This window comes from Symphalangus syndactylus, chromosome 9, assembly GCF_028878055.3.
Source record: "Symphalangus syndactylus isolate Jambi chromosome 9, NHGRI_mSymSyn1-v2.1_pri, whole genome shotgun sequence".
NCBI lineage: Eukaryota > Metazoa > Chordata > Mammalia > Primates > Hylobatidae > Symphalangus > Symphalangus syndactylus.
In genome coordinates, this window is record NC_072431.2 from 27,554,867 (window position 1) to 27,569,684 (window position 14,818).

General features: G+C 38.0%; 1 long non-coding RNA gene across 2 annotated transcripts in view; it reads right to left on the minus strand.

The window, feature by feature from the left end:
- Positions 1-413: 413 nt before the first annotated feature.
- LOC129489269 (uncharacterized) overlaps positions 414-14,818 on the minus strand; it is a 90,633-nt gene continuing 76,228 nt past the window's right edge. For both annotated transcript variants that reach the window (XR_008659944.2, XR_008659945.2), the window contains exon 3: positions 414-459. This is a non-coding gene — a long non-coding RNA (uncharacterized lncRNA). The remainder of the gene's footprint in view (positions 460-14,818) is intronic.

Genomic DNA, 14,818 nt, shown 5'->3' on the forward strand with positions numbered 1-14,818 from the left:
ACTCTAATCTTGCCCAGATGTCACTGGATTTAACTCTGATCTAGTGGGCTCAGTGACAGTGGTACCAATACCAGAGATTAGTTTTTTTTTTTTTTCTGCCAGTGTTGTGCTTCAGTTGGATATTAATCCTAGGGAAGCAGAGAATCAGGCTAATGGTGATCTCAGGAAGAAAAAGACCAAATAGGTTGAGAAAAAGAAATCATTTGTTGTTCATCCATTAAAATAGGTAAGACTTAACAGTCCTTCAAGAAATCTGGAAACTAGAGAACTCCTGCAACATGGTCTCCCAATTTTTCTACATATTCCTTGAAGTGAGTAAACCTCTTGGATCATGTATGAATCAGCATGAGATGCTATAACAAAATACCATAGACTGAGTGGCTTAAGCAACAGATAACTTATTTCTCACAGTCCTGGAGGCTGGGAAGTCCAAAATCAACGTGACTGAAGATTCAGTTCCTGGTGAGGAAAAGCAGAGAATAATTACTCTCCTGGATGGGAAAGGACTAACATGCAACTAGTGCTTACTTTCAAAGCAAACATTACCTATGAATGAAATCATCACATAGTATAATTCATGAGAAAACAGGGAGGCTCCCACCTCCCAGTGTTTCCACCATATAAATTCAAATAATCATTAAGTTGAAATAAAATTCTAGGATAGATTAAGTGGGTGGTATATGGAGAGGTTATAAAACATGTGAGAACTAAACTCTGATTTTTATCTTGCCCAAATTTCTATATGAAGGGTCTGGGGAGTCATGCCATACAAATAATAAATTCATATCAGATGGGTTTTATTTAACCCTGTCTGTCATAACTTACTTTCCAACCTGACTCTGGCATAACATTATGAGACAAGGAAGAAAATCGAAATATTTTACCCCAAAACACGTTTCTTTGCCATATTTTGAAATATTTGAAATGGCCCCACAATGGCTCCTCTGTTCTTTGAGGGTCAAACAATCTCTATTAACATAGAGGTCTTTCTTCCAGACCCTCCCAATCCTAAAGAGATTAACTAAGATCTGTATAAGAAATACTTGTCATCTATTGGTCTCTAAGGGCAGCCACTATAAGACTTCAAAAAACTTTGACCTCCACAGTCTTTTATCTTAACCTGAACCTTCTCTTTTTATTGATCCCAGGTCTTGAAACAAACTCAACCAATTGTCAACCAGAAAAATGTTTAAATTCACCTATAGCCTGGAAGCCCCCACTTCGAGTTGTCCTGCCTTTCTAAACCAAACCAACATGTTTCTTCAATGTATTTGATTGATGTCTCGTGCCTCTCTAAAATGTATAAAATCAAGCTGCACTCTGGTCATCTTGGGACATGTTCCCTGGACCTCTTGAGGACTGTGTCATGGGCCATGGTCACTCATATTTGGCTCAGAGTAAATCTCTTCAAATATTTTACAGAGTTCAACTCTTTTCGTTGATACACGTTGACGTAGGTTAATAGTCAGAGCTGGGCTCCAAGCTCGGCAGGACTCGCCAGCCTGCTTTTGAGCACAAACCCTGCACATTCCTTTCTAATATTTAGCTAAACTTCACTGAGAGAATTCTGATGAAAGGTACTGAGGAAAGAAAAGGTAATTTTGAATTGGAGACATTACAGAGAAAGAAGGGCATACATATAAGGCACTGAACAGCTAAAGGCAACAAGAAGGCATTTATGAGAAGACAAAATTGCAGATGACCAGGAAGGAATAGTAAAAGAAGGGAGAATTGTGGGTGAAAGGATTCAGATTTTACTAATGACTAGCCTGGCCCTCTTCCTATTTTAAATGAAGCACAGCACTCAAAAAACACTTGTCAAGAACTCAGGACCAAGTAACTTTGACGTGCATTATGGTGCACAAAACCAGCAATAGAGAGACAAGGAGGAACTGGACTGGGAATCAGGAGATCTCAACATGATTTGGTGACTTGGGGAGGTAATCGTGTCTGAGGCCTAGTCCCCAAGTTGTACTCTCTCAGGTAGAATTTTTCAACCATGACACTATTTACATTTTGAACCATATCGTTCTTTGCTTAAGTGGCTCCTGTGCATTGCAGGGTGTTTAGCAGCACCCCTGGCCTCGACCCCTTCAGTAGTGATGAGCTAGAATGTCTTCAAACACTGTCAAATGTCCCATGGAGGGCAAAATCTCCCCCAGTTGAGAACCACTCTTCTGTTATCTATAAATCTTAAATTCTGTAATTTTATCTTTTTAATATGCCAAAGTAACACATAAAGAAGCAGTAAAGGGCACAGTGTTTGAAGTCAGCATTTTGGGGGTGAAATCTCTCTTTACCAGTGGGGAATTACTTTGGGTAACTTAACTCATTTGTGAAATGAGACTGGTAATGCCTACTCTGTAGTGTTTATGAAGGGATTAAGGTATGTGATGTGTCAAGAACGGCATCTTTCTCTTGGCATGAAATGTTTGGTGTACATAGAAGACCGTTTGATTTGCTTCCCCAAGTGGATCTTTGGGGATGCATAGAAGACACTTTTGATTTGCTTTCCCAAGCTAACTGTATTATTAAATCTGAGTACTTATATACCATTATACATGACTATCTTGGGGAGGAAATGGAGGCTAAATTGTAAAACAGGAACTGGATTTATGCATTCATCTCTACATCTCCAAAACCTCAGCATAAGACCTGGCATACGTGTGGGCATTCAATAAACAGGTGCTGAGGAATGGATCAACTGATGGAAGAATGATGTCACACACTGATAATTAAGTGGTCTGCTTAAGATCCCAAAATGTCTAAAAGTGGGTAAAGACTTATGTACATTTCTGATGCTATTCTTTATGCCAAAAGATAGAGAAATTATGTTAAAATATAACCATATGCTTGAGAATTTTACAGAATAACATTACTCTGATATAAGAAGTAGTTATAAAAACAAACAACTCTATAGCCGTATTTCTTGCAACACTGGAAAATCAATAGAAACAAACAACAATTTGTCTGCATCTGCAGTCTGCATCCCACTCTCCACTGATGACACTGGATGCTTAAGCTTCAGTGGAGTTGTTCCAACTCTCTCTCTCTAACAGTTCTACAAAGGAAAATGGAAAAGCTGAGAAAAGAAACTTAAGGAATATAATTTTCCCAGCAATAAGGATTTTTATTGTCAATCTAAAAACAGCTGACACTGCCTGAAAGTAGGGCCATAAAAATAAAATACAGCAGACACCCTCCATTTGCCTACACTTGAAGGAAATTAGAAGTTCTCACAATTGTTATGGCAACTAACATTACTACATTTGGTAGTTTTTAACAAAGGAAAAGGGGAGACAAAATCTGCTGAGCCTTAAGATACCTCCTTGCTTTTCATGTTGAAACAGTTTAATTCAAGGACTTATACATGACAAATAGATCTTCACAATGAAAATGTAGTTCATCTTCATACTTCTTACTTGAGTATCATTTTCAGCTACTTACAGGACTAGAAAAGCAACTCTTGCCCTAAGATGGCAGGATTCATTTTATTTTCTACTTTCAAAACTAAAATTATTTAGAGTCCAAACTTTGATTTCCTCTCCTATTGGTCTCCCTGTATATTCCAAATATTCACTAGTCTTCCCAAGATTTCTAGTCTTCCTCCTGCTGGAAGGAACATTTCTTCCTACTTCCCTGAAAAATACAGTCTGCCAGGAGTTAAGTGCCTCAGTTTGCTTCTTAAAAATGTATGTTCATGTGTTCTCATTGTTCAACTACCACTTATGAGTGAGAACATGCAGTGTTTGGTTTTCTGAAACTGGTGATCAGCAGCTTCCCAATAAAAGTCAGAAGTTGGGCGAGTGGAGGCAAAATCATGGAGTTTAACTGGTGCGTGACCTTCCTTTAGGAACACTCAACTGGTAAAGGAAAAATGCCTCAAGTGAGCATGTGCACAACTTCAATAAGCACACTGAAGATGCAGCCCCTCCGAAGTGCTGGCAGGCCACTGTGCATGTGGACAGCCCACGCCAAGGGAAGAATCAGGGGAGAAGGGATGCAACCCCCAGAAGCAAGCCAACATATAAAACCCTGAGTCAAAGTTCAAACCACACATGTGAATCAAGTGGCCCACTTGGCCCTCTTTCAAGTATATTTTCTTTTGTTCCTGCTCTAAAACTTTTTGATAAACTTTCACTCCTGCTATAAAAAAAATTATCTTCATTTCAGACCTTCTCAGATTAGGTAAATTTTATCTCATCTCCTCCTCGGGGATAATAATCCATCAAGTCTTCCCTTTCCTGCCCAAATAACCATCATCTCCTTTTCAATAGACTCTTTTCTTCAGAAAGCAAATCTACTCAAATCTTTCTAAGCATAAAAACTTGTACCCTGCATGTCCCTCTAGCTTCCCTCTGGCAATTTCTCTATCCAGGAGTTCCTTAGGAGTTATCATCTGGAAAGAATAATTGTTATTCTTTTTCAATGCCTCAGTTCCAGCATGACCCTTCCCATTCTAATGAAGCCTCTAATCCCATTCACTGAAGCCATTATTGAGAAGATCAGTAACAATAGTAACAATCTCCAATTTTCCAAAATGCAGGTTATTCATGTGACAAATGAAAAACAATTAACTTGTAGGTATTATCAGGCATTCTCCCTCTACAACCAAAGGCTTTTGGTTTTGACCTCTTCGTTTCTCTTACTTTTCCTTTGAAGAGAGTTCTAGATTTTATGATGTAGGGTCATGGAGAAAGAGGCAGAGTGTAAGATGAAAGGCAAAGAGCTACAGACGGTGAAGGAAATTTGAGAGGATGTTTCAAAAAACAGCAGATATACTAAGAGAAGTGGACGAGAAGTTCAGAAATTTTGGTGTGGTGATAAATTCCCTCCATAATATTAGACAAATAAATAGAAAACTGGGTTGTTCTGAAAACTTTTTGTTTTAAGATGTGTTATTTTTGACATTTATCAAACAGTAGACAATTGTTACACTTAGCTTACCTGACTTCTCATCATTCTACATGGAGAATTAAATCCTCTTGCTTGAAAGTTTTTAATTTGTATACTTTTGTAACGTTCTTGACCTCATCTTACAACTCTGGCATTCTTATTAATATCATGCATAAACTTTCTTCTTTCCTATCCAAAGAAGTCCATGATTGAAGACTTCATTTCACCAAAGCCATCGTCACCTTGCACTGAGAGGATACTTGTTATGGGCTGAATCACATCCTCCTGAAATTTATATGTTGAAGTCCTATCCCTTCAGTATCTCAAAATGTGACTATATTTGGACACAAGGTTCTTCAAAGAGGTGATTAAGTTAAAATATGCTCCTTAGAATGGGCCTTAATCCAGTCTAAATTCCTCCTTATAGAAGAAGAAATTCACACACACAGAGACACCAGGCGTGTGGATACACAGAAAAAGAGGCCATATGAGGACAGAGCAAGAAGGTGACCATCTGCAAACCAATGAGAGGGTCCTCAGAATAAAATCAAACCTGCCAAGACCTTGATCTTGGACTTCTAGCCTCCAAAACTCTGAGAAATTTCTGTTGTAATCTGTGGTATTTTGTCATGGCAGCTCTAGCAAACTGATACAATGCTTATTTTGTGTGTGTGTGTGTGTGTGTGTGTTAGACCAAACACAGATTAAGTTCTGATTGAAGTCTGGTTTTAATCCTATATTATGAAACAGAATCGTGGGATATTAAAGCTGGAAATTTTTTAGGGATCTAGTTTAGTAGAGTAGGGTTTTTTGTTTTCATTGTTGCAAAGGTCACTAGATTTGCTTGTAAAATTTATGAAAGCCAGAGCCCCTTAATCGACAATATGAATATGAGCACATATACATATATTTATGCATATATTTTATTTCATTATGAACTGACTTTTTCACTTAAGCAATTTTTTTTTACTTTATGAATAAATAATTCTTCTCATTTTTCAGGCAAAAACTGATGACCACTTTCTGAAATAAAATGGAAAGAAATTGCATTGCAGAAACAAAAAGAAAAATAATTCTCCTCAATATGAAATCTCAAAGAAGCCAATTAAAAAGTTTTAGTTTTCTTTGACATGGCACAGAGAATGTATCTTGGATGTTCATTGGATTTCTGATTTTGCTGTTGCTTGGCAGCAAGAAATAGTGAAAAATCTAGCTCCCTGAATAAGATGACATTGTCATATTATACAGAATTAAAATTAGCATTACCCTCTTTGCCCCTCGAAGATAGAATTGTGTGAAAAAAAAGAAAACACAACACATCCTCCGGGACCCTTCTGATAAATTCTACTCACATCATTTTCCCCAGTCAGTAAGGTCATCCTTGGCAAGTACTGCATCACTGATCCTGTCTATTTCAGCTTGAAAATAAAATAAATCCATATTTCAAAGTTAAGGTCATCAGAGCAGTGGTAACTTCCAAACATGTTTTTTTCAGTACTTTGATGTATCCAAATATTTCTGCCAATGGATAAAATGACAAAACTGTCACTCTCAACTCCAGGCTCTAGAAGAACTTCTGAAATTGAAAAGTGTATATGTTCCGCAGCTCCTATCCCCCTCTTGCAGAATAAAAAGGGCCGAAAGAACTCCTTGTTTACAAAAGCATTTACAGGCAAATGGCAGGACCTTAAATCAGAAGATAATGCCTTATTCATTGGACCAAAATATCTACCAAGTAAGCCAACCCTTGAATGTACTTCTCCCTATGAGGTTCTTCTATGAATGAACTTTCTCATTCTCTCAAAAGTGAAACTTCTACTTAAAATTGAATCAAGCACTTAAAAAGGTGGCAAACTTCTTGGGACTTAAACAAAAATTTTTTTATTATGCTTGAATTTATGAAAAAACTTCTTGAAAAGAAAATTATTTAAAAACCTGGCTTGGAGGAAATTGATCTCATTCATAACAGTCAACAATATTCTTTTCAAAGCTGTTTGCTGGCTTGATCTGTGACACTGGTGTATCTTCATATCAATGGCCATGAGAAGTCATATTGGTGTAACTTCACCAAAGCAGGAGACCCAGTTGGAGTCAAAACTGTTTATGCCTCACTGGGGCACAATTATCTTAGGGTTTTTTTGTTTGTTTTTTTGTAGGGTTTTGGTTTGTTTGGTTTTTGTTTTTCAGACGGAGTCTCACTCTGTCACCCAGGCTGAAGTGCAGTGGCACGATCTCGGCTCACTGCAACCTCCGCCTTCCAGGTTCAAGCGATTCTCCTGCCTCAGCCTCCCGAGTAGCTGGGATTACAGGCATGTGCCACCATACGTGGCTAATTTTTGCATTTTTAGTAGGGAGGGGGTTTCACCATGTTGAGCAGGCTGGTCTCAAACTTCTGGCCTCAAGTGATCCACCTACCTGGGCCTCCCAATATGTTGGGATTACAGGGGTGAACCTCCACACCCAGCCTTGTAGGGTTTTTGTTTCTTTGGTTGGTTGGTTGGTTTGGTTTTGGTTTTGTTTTCCCTAGACAAAGGTTTACTCAGTGAAAAAAACTTTCACCATTTTGAAAGTATTTATGGCCACTGACATTTCTAAAAGTGTCTCATACATTATAACATTCTTTTGATAGTTTTGGTGTGCACAGAAATCAAGAAAACTGAGGTTTGACAGCACAGAAAAATAATAGTAGTGTCACCTAATTGTATACAGGAAGGAAAATGACATAGTTGTAAAATCCTGCTACTTCAGGATATTAGAAGAAATGTTAGCAATTCTGATATGTGTAATGTAATTTGTGAAAAGCATTTTTTCCATTTTATTCTGAGGCTACAATCACAAACTAGTGAAATATTTGCCAGAGAATAAGACTGTACGAAGTGTTCACAATTTTATGTGGCCTCATGTGCTTAGCAATGTCATAGTAAAAACTTATATCTATATATACACACACACACACACAGTATATATATATATATACACACACACACACATACATAGTGTATATATACACACACACAGTATATATATTTATATATTCTCTCTCTCTATACACACACACACACACACACACACACTATATAAAGCCACAAACCTCACCCCAATGTAAAAGAATCATCAGGAAAGCAAGCACATCACATGTGCTCATTAACCATCTCTTGGCAGTCGTCATGCAGTATTGGCCATTTTTCCCTCACTGGCTCAGGCTTCTTGCAGTGATGGGCAGCAATGGTGTGACACTGTTGTTTATACCTATCCACATTATTTTGCCATTGCCCACACTGTGTGTGAAGGCTGCCAGCATGTGCCAAGGTGTCTCTTTCCAAGCCCAAGAGAACAGACATCTGCATCAGTGGAGGTTTTCTGCTGCTGCCAAAGCTTCTGGAGCTACTTAATATGGAAGCTATTGGCTCAGCCAGCAAATGCCAAAAGCAATCCAGGCCAGAGCTGTTTTCTCTGCTGAGGTGTATAAATTTCTTGCATTCTTGCTCTGAGTGACACTTGTGCTGTCAATACTCTCTAGAGTGCATAGTAGATACACTCTTTCAGTTTTTCTTGAACCTCTAGGAGTCAGATATGAATAGAGGTTAGGATTAAAGAACTATCTCACTAATACGTTGTGATATATACAAAATTTGACCATACACATGTGCCTCACTCTCTACACATCTGTTTCTCTCTGTACAATCTCTTGATGCACCTGCCTAGTCCTATGGGTAACACAGGTAGACTCAAGCAAGATATCATATCATGTTATTAACCTGGTTTGAAGCTTATTTCCTGGTAAACACACACCACTCACTGCTCATTGCTTTCAGTTTAACACCATTAGGAAAATATTCCTTGAGCAGCTAAACCTTACTGAGCTTTAGACAAATGGTAATTTGTCCATAAATTGACACTAAACAACAGGAAATTAGTTCACTATTTTTGCCACTCACATTCACACACAGTGTATACACAATTACCAAGTTACTTGTTCTCACAATGCCTACAATTGATCTATTCCATGTTTTTTAATTGCCTTAACCACAATCATTACAGAAAACCACTTTACTTCCTAAAGCATTGTTTCAAGAAAAGACATCACCATCTACTCAGTTAGGAAATTAAAATCCTAGGAGCCATCTTATTTTCTCCACCTCCCTTATTCGTCATACCTAATAGATTATGTCAACACTTTCTTTGAATCACCTCTCAGCTGTATTCTCTTCTGTCTTTTACATTTTGTCTCCACCTTCATCACTACTTGTTTAGATATTGCAGTGGCCAGCTAGATCTCCCTGTATCTCTCACCACACTCTTTCTTTCCACTTTCCATACCGTTGCCACAAAATTTCTAAAACCGGTAACTTCAGATTTTGTTTTACCTTAGTCATCTTTGTCCTTACCTTGGACAGTGCTTGGTATATAGTAGCAACATAGTAGTTGTTATCCACTAGGTAAATATTCAACAAGAAATGCTTAGCTAATGCAGACACTTTCATGAACAAGTTTGAATTCACTGGTCTTTAGTAGACATCCCATTCTTTGCCCATCATCAACTTTCTGATATTAAGTTGCCAGAATCAGCCATGACTGCTCTTTCCCTTGTGAGCTGGAAATACTTCTAATGTAACCAGAAGCTTCCAGGTTTCAAATGTGGTATCTTAAGAGAAGTTTGAGTGTAGGGGCTGAGCTGGGATATCTGCTCTGCTCTAATCCTGCAGAGGCATTTTCTGAATAAGCACTGTGATTCACAAAAGATAGCAACTTGCCCAATAACATGATCCTCAAACTATGCAAACCAGCTGCCATTCAGGTTGGAGATAAAGCTCTGAGGCAGCAGGATCCTTTCATTCATTCATCTTTTCCAACCTAGTAGAAAGGAAGCAGGGCAGTGCCATAGAGATTCCTAGAGTAAGATGAAATATAAACTTATTGTACTCATTATTTACCTTACTCTTATGACTCTTATTGAGGTATAATCCTGCATAGAAATACAGAAAGTGTATGTTCTTTCTGGCTTTCTTGTCAGGATGTTACATTCTCTCTCGGAATGACAAACTAGAGTTATTTTTAAAATTTTGTGCTGCTAAATCATACTTTGAAAATATTTTGTATTGAGGGAGTTTTGTTAGCTAGTTGAGCTGGAGATGAACGGCTACTTGAGTAACTAGAAACTAGAAACCATACTAACAGCTAGGAATTACTAATGTAAAGAACACCTATGCTCTCAATGACTAGTATCCATTTGATTCCACTGACAAACAGAAGTTTTCACTTTGTAAGTAGAAAAGGATAGAGGAACTTTGGCTGGAGTCAGGGCATCAGGAGAGGGAGGAGGAGGACACAGGGGATTCCACGGTATCTATCCTCAACCTATTATTTGGGATTATTTTAGTACTTCTATGGGCAGAGAGATTGAGGTGGGATCTGAAAATATCTTGAAGTTTGGGGCACAAGTAAAGCTGCTTTGTATCTAGGAGACAGAGTGGGGCATAAAGTAGGTAAGGAAACCATTCGCCATATTGCACATGGAACCATGAATTGCTCAGGTGTCTTGAGAATTAGAAGTTTGAAAGCAATTAAAACAATGACTTTGACCTTTACTCTGATTCTCATGATGGGTATAAACAACAGTGAAGCCTCCAGAAGCAACTCGGTACAAATCAGAAGTGAACAAGCGAAAATTGAAGTAGAAAAGAATGCAAAGGATACTGTTGTGAATTCATCTGATAGCTGGCTTGGGGCCCAAGACAGACTCCCTCTGAGAGAATCTCATAAATTATCAGGAGACACTTTGAGGATGCTACTTGTAGGCAGTTGTCCAATGGGAAACCATTCCATTACACTTTGAGTATAAAAAGAAAGTGCTCTTTTCCTTACAGTCACAAGCTACAAGGCCTAGAATATTTGAGTTATGTAGATGGGACAATGTACACTCTGGATTTAGCATAAAAGAATCACAGAATCCTAAGCACAAACATAATTGGAGTGAGTTAGAAGACCAGGAGGACATTGTCGCCGAACAGCTTGAAAACAATTTAAACTTGGGTTGTTTTTATATAAAAGCATATGTGTTTGTGTGTGTATATGAGTGTTTATATGTAAGAATAATAAAGTAATATGTCATGAACTAGTAATAATGAATAATACAGTGTATTGCACCTAAAGTTAAAATTAAAAAATAATCAAAAGATGACTTCAGGCCTATTAGCATAATTGAAATTTCATTGTTTGCTTTCATATTATAGAGTTATTCCATCATAAACATAAGTATTGCTTTCATGATAGGGATCAATTCCATAGAGGTATATACTAACTGAAACGTGTGACCTAGGGGACAGGGGGCAAATAAAGTAGGCAGGGAAGCCATTCTCCATACTCCGCAGAGAGACATGAATTGCTCAGGTGTTTTGAAAATTAGGAGTTTGAAAGCAGTGAAACAGCAACTGATCTTTACATGATGAGTATAAACAGCAGTGAAGCCCCCATAAGCAACTCAGTACAAATCAGAAATGAACAACTAAAAATGAAGTAGACGAGAACAAGAAGGATACTGTGTTGTGAATTCATCTGATAGCTGGCTTAGGGCCCACGAGAGACTCCCTCTGAGAGAATCTTATTTTAACAATGCATGGTAGAAATGTTGGAGTTGAAAATGAAAATAATGTACATGTCCAAAAGTATTCAAATTAGAGTTTTTAGCAGCATTTATTGTTTGGCTTTTTTTGCTACACCTCTTTTTACATATTTTAATTAAAATGTCTTCTGTTTCTTCAAAAATTTTTCACAGTTAACATTGCCCTTTGAATAATATTAGTGAAAAGTTGCATATGATTTTTTTTGGTTATAATTACCTATACTTTTTATTATTATTATTATTATTATTATTATACTTCAAGTTCTAGGGTACATGTGCACAACATGCAGGTTTGTTACATATGTATACATGTGCCACGTTGGTGTGCTGCACCCATTAACTCGTCATTTAACATTAGGTATATCTCCTAATGCTATCCCTCCCCCCTCGCTGACCCCACAACAGTCCCCTGTGTGTGATGTTCCCCTTCCTGTGTCCAAGTGTTCTCATTGTTCAATTCCCACCTATGAGTGAGAATATGCGGTGTTTGGTTTTTTGTCCTTGTGATAGTTTGCTGAGAATGATGGTTTCCAGCTTCATCCATGTCTCTACAAAGGACAGGAACTCATCATTTTTTATGGCTGCATAGTATTCCATGGTGTATATGTGCCACATTTTCTTAATTCAGTCTATCATTGTTTGACATTTGGGTTGGTTCCAAGTCTTTGCTGTTGTGAATAGTGCCACAATAAACATACATGCGCATGTGTCTTTATAGCAGCATGATTTATAATCCTTTGGGTATATACCCAGTAATGGGATGGCTGGGTCAAATGATATTTCTAGTTCTAGATCCCTGAGGAATCGCCACACTGACTTCCACAATGGTTGAACTAGTTTACAGTCCCACCAACAGTGTAAAAGTGTTCCTATTTCTCCACATCCTCTCCAGCACCTGTTGTTTTCTGACTTTTTAACGATCGCCATTCTAACTGGTGTGAGATGGTATCTCAATGTGGTTTTGATTTGCATTTCTCTGATGGCCAGTGATGATGAGCAATTTTTCATGTGTTTTTTGGCTGCATAAATGTCTTCTTTTGAGAAGTGTCTGTTCATATCCTTCGCCCACTTTTTGATGGGGTTGTTTGTTTTTTTCTTGTAAATTTGTTTGAATTCATTGTAGATTCTGGATATTAGCCCTTTGTCAGATGAGTAGGTTGCAAAAATTTTCTCCCATTCTGTAGGTTGCCTGTTCACTCTGATGGTAGTTTCTTTTGCTGTGCAGAAGCTCTTTAGTTTAATTAGATCCCATTTGTCAATTTTGGCTTTTGTTGCCATTGCTTTTGGTGTTTCGGACATGAAGTCCTTGCCCATGCCTATGTCCTGAATGGTATTGCCTAGGTTTTCTTCTAGGGTTTTCATGGTTTTACGTCTAACATGTAAGTCTTTAATCCATCTTGAATTAATTTTTGTATAAGGTGTAAGGAAGGGATCCAGTTTCAGCTTACTACATATGGCTAGCCAGTTTTCCCAGCACTATTTATTAAATAGGGAATCCTTTCCCCATTGCTTGTTTTTGTCAGGTTTGTCAAAGATCAGAGAGTTGTAGATATGCGGCATTATTTCTGAGGTCTCTGTTCTGTTACGTTTGTCTATATCTCTGTTGTGGTACCAGTACCATACTGTTTTGGTTACTGTAGCCTTGTAGTATAGTTCGAAGTCAGGTAGTGTGATGCCTCCAGGTTTGTTCTTTTGGCTTAGGATAAGAAATAACTAAGATCAGAGCAGAACTGAAAGAAAAACAGAGACACAAAAAACCCTTCAAAAAATCAATGAATCCAGGAGCTGGTTTTTTGAAAGAATCAAGAAAATTGATAGACAGCCCACCAATAGTGTAAAAGTGTTCCTATTTCTCCACATCCTCTCCAGCACCTGTTGTTTCCTGACTTTTTAATGATGGCCATTCTAACTGGTGTGAGATGGTATCTCATTGTGGTTTTGATTTGCATTTCTCTAATGGCCAGTGATGATGAGCATTTTTGCATGTGTTTTTTGGCTGCATAAAATGTCTTCTTTTGAGAAGTGTCTGTTCATGTCCTTTGCCCACTTTTTGATGGGGTTGTTTGTTTTTTTCTTGTAAATTTGTTTGAGTTCATTGTAGATTCTGGATATTAGCCCTTTGTCAGATGAGTAGGTTGCAAAAATTTTCTCCCATTGTGTAGGTTGCCTGTTCACTCTGATGGTAGTTTCTTTTGCTGTGCAGAAGCTCTTTATTTTAATTAGATCCCATTTGTCAATTTTGGCTTTTGTGTGGCGAATCCTTAGGGATCTAGAACTAGAAATACCATTTGACCCAGCCATCCCATTACTGGGTATATACCCAAAGGACTATAAATCATGCTGCTATAAAGACACATGCACACGTATGTTTACTGCGGCACTATTCACAATAGCAAAGACTTGGAACCAACCCAAATGTCCAACAACGATAGACTGGATTAAGAAAATGTGGCACATATATACCATGGAATACTATGCAGCCAGAAAAAATGATGAGTTCATGTCCTTTTTAGGGACATGGATGAAACTGGAAATCATCATTCTCAGTAAACTATCGCAAGGACAAAAAACCAAACACCACATGTTCTCACTCATAGGTGGGAAATGAACAATCAGAACACTTGGACACAGGAAGGGGAACATCACACACCGGGGACTGTTGTGGGGTGGGGGAAGGGGGAAGGGATAGCATTAAGAGATACACCTAATGCTGAATGACGAGTTAATGGGTGCAGCACACCAACATGGCACATGTATACATATGTAACAAACCTGCATGTTGTGCACATGTACCCTAAAACTTAAAGTACAATAATAAAAAAAAGAAAAAAAAGAAAATTGATAGACCACTAGCAAGACTAATAAAGAAGAAAAGAAAGAAGAATCAAATAGATGCAATAAAAAATGATTTTTTTTATAAGTGTGGTAAGTTTCAGCACAGAAAGAGGTAAATAAATGAACAGGAAAAGACCTGAGGCTCCTGGATTCAGAGCTTCTATCTGGTAGGTACCAGCAAAGGCAGATAATTTCTCAGTTATTCTAATCAAATTATATTATTCCCCCACATAATGCCCCTGTTCACACACATACACACCATCACAGCCACTGCCATTGCCTTCACATTGCAAAATGCCACTGGGACATTTCCTGTGCAGGGGAAGGTTGCACAAATGCTCAGAATATGGCACTATAGGGCTTCATGTACCTCACAGGTCACTTCAGGAGAATCTTCTGGATAAGCACCAATAACCTAAAATGGCCCTTGGAGTGGCAACAAGTAGTTTTTGAGAGCTTGTTCTT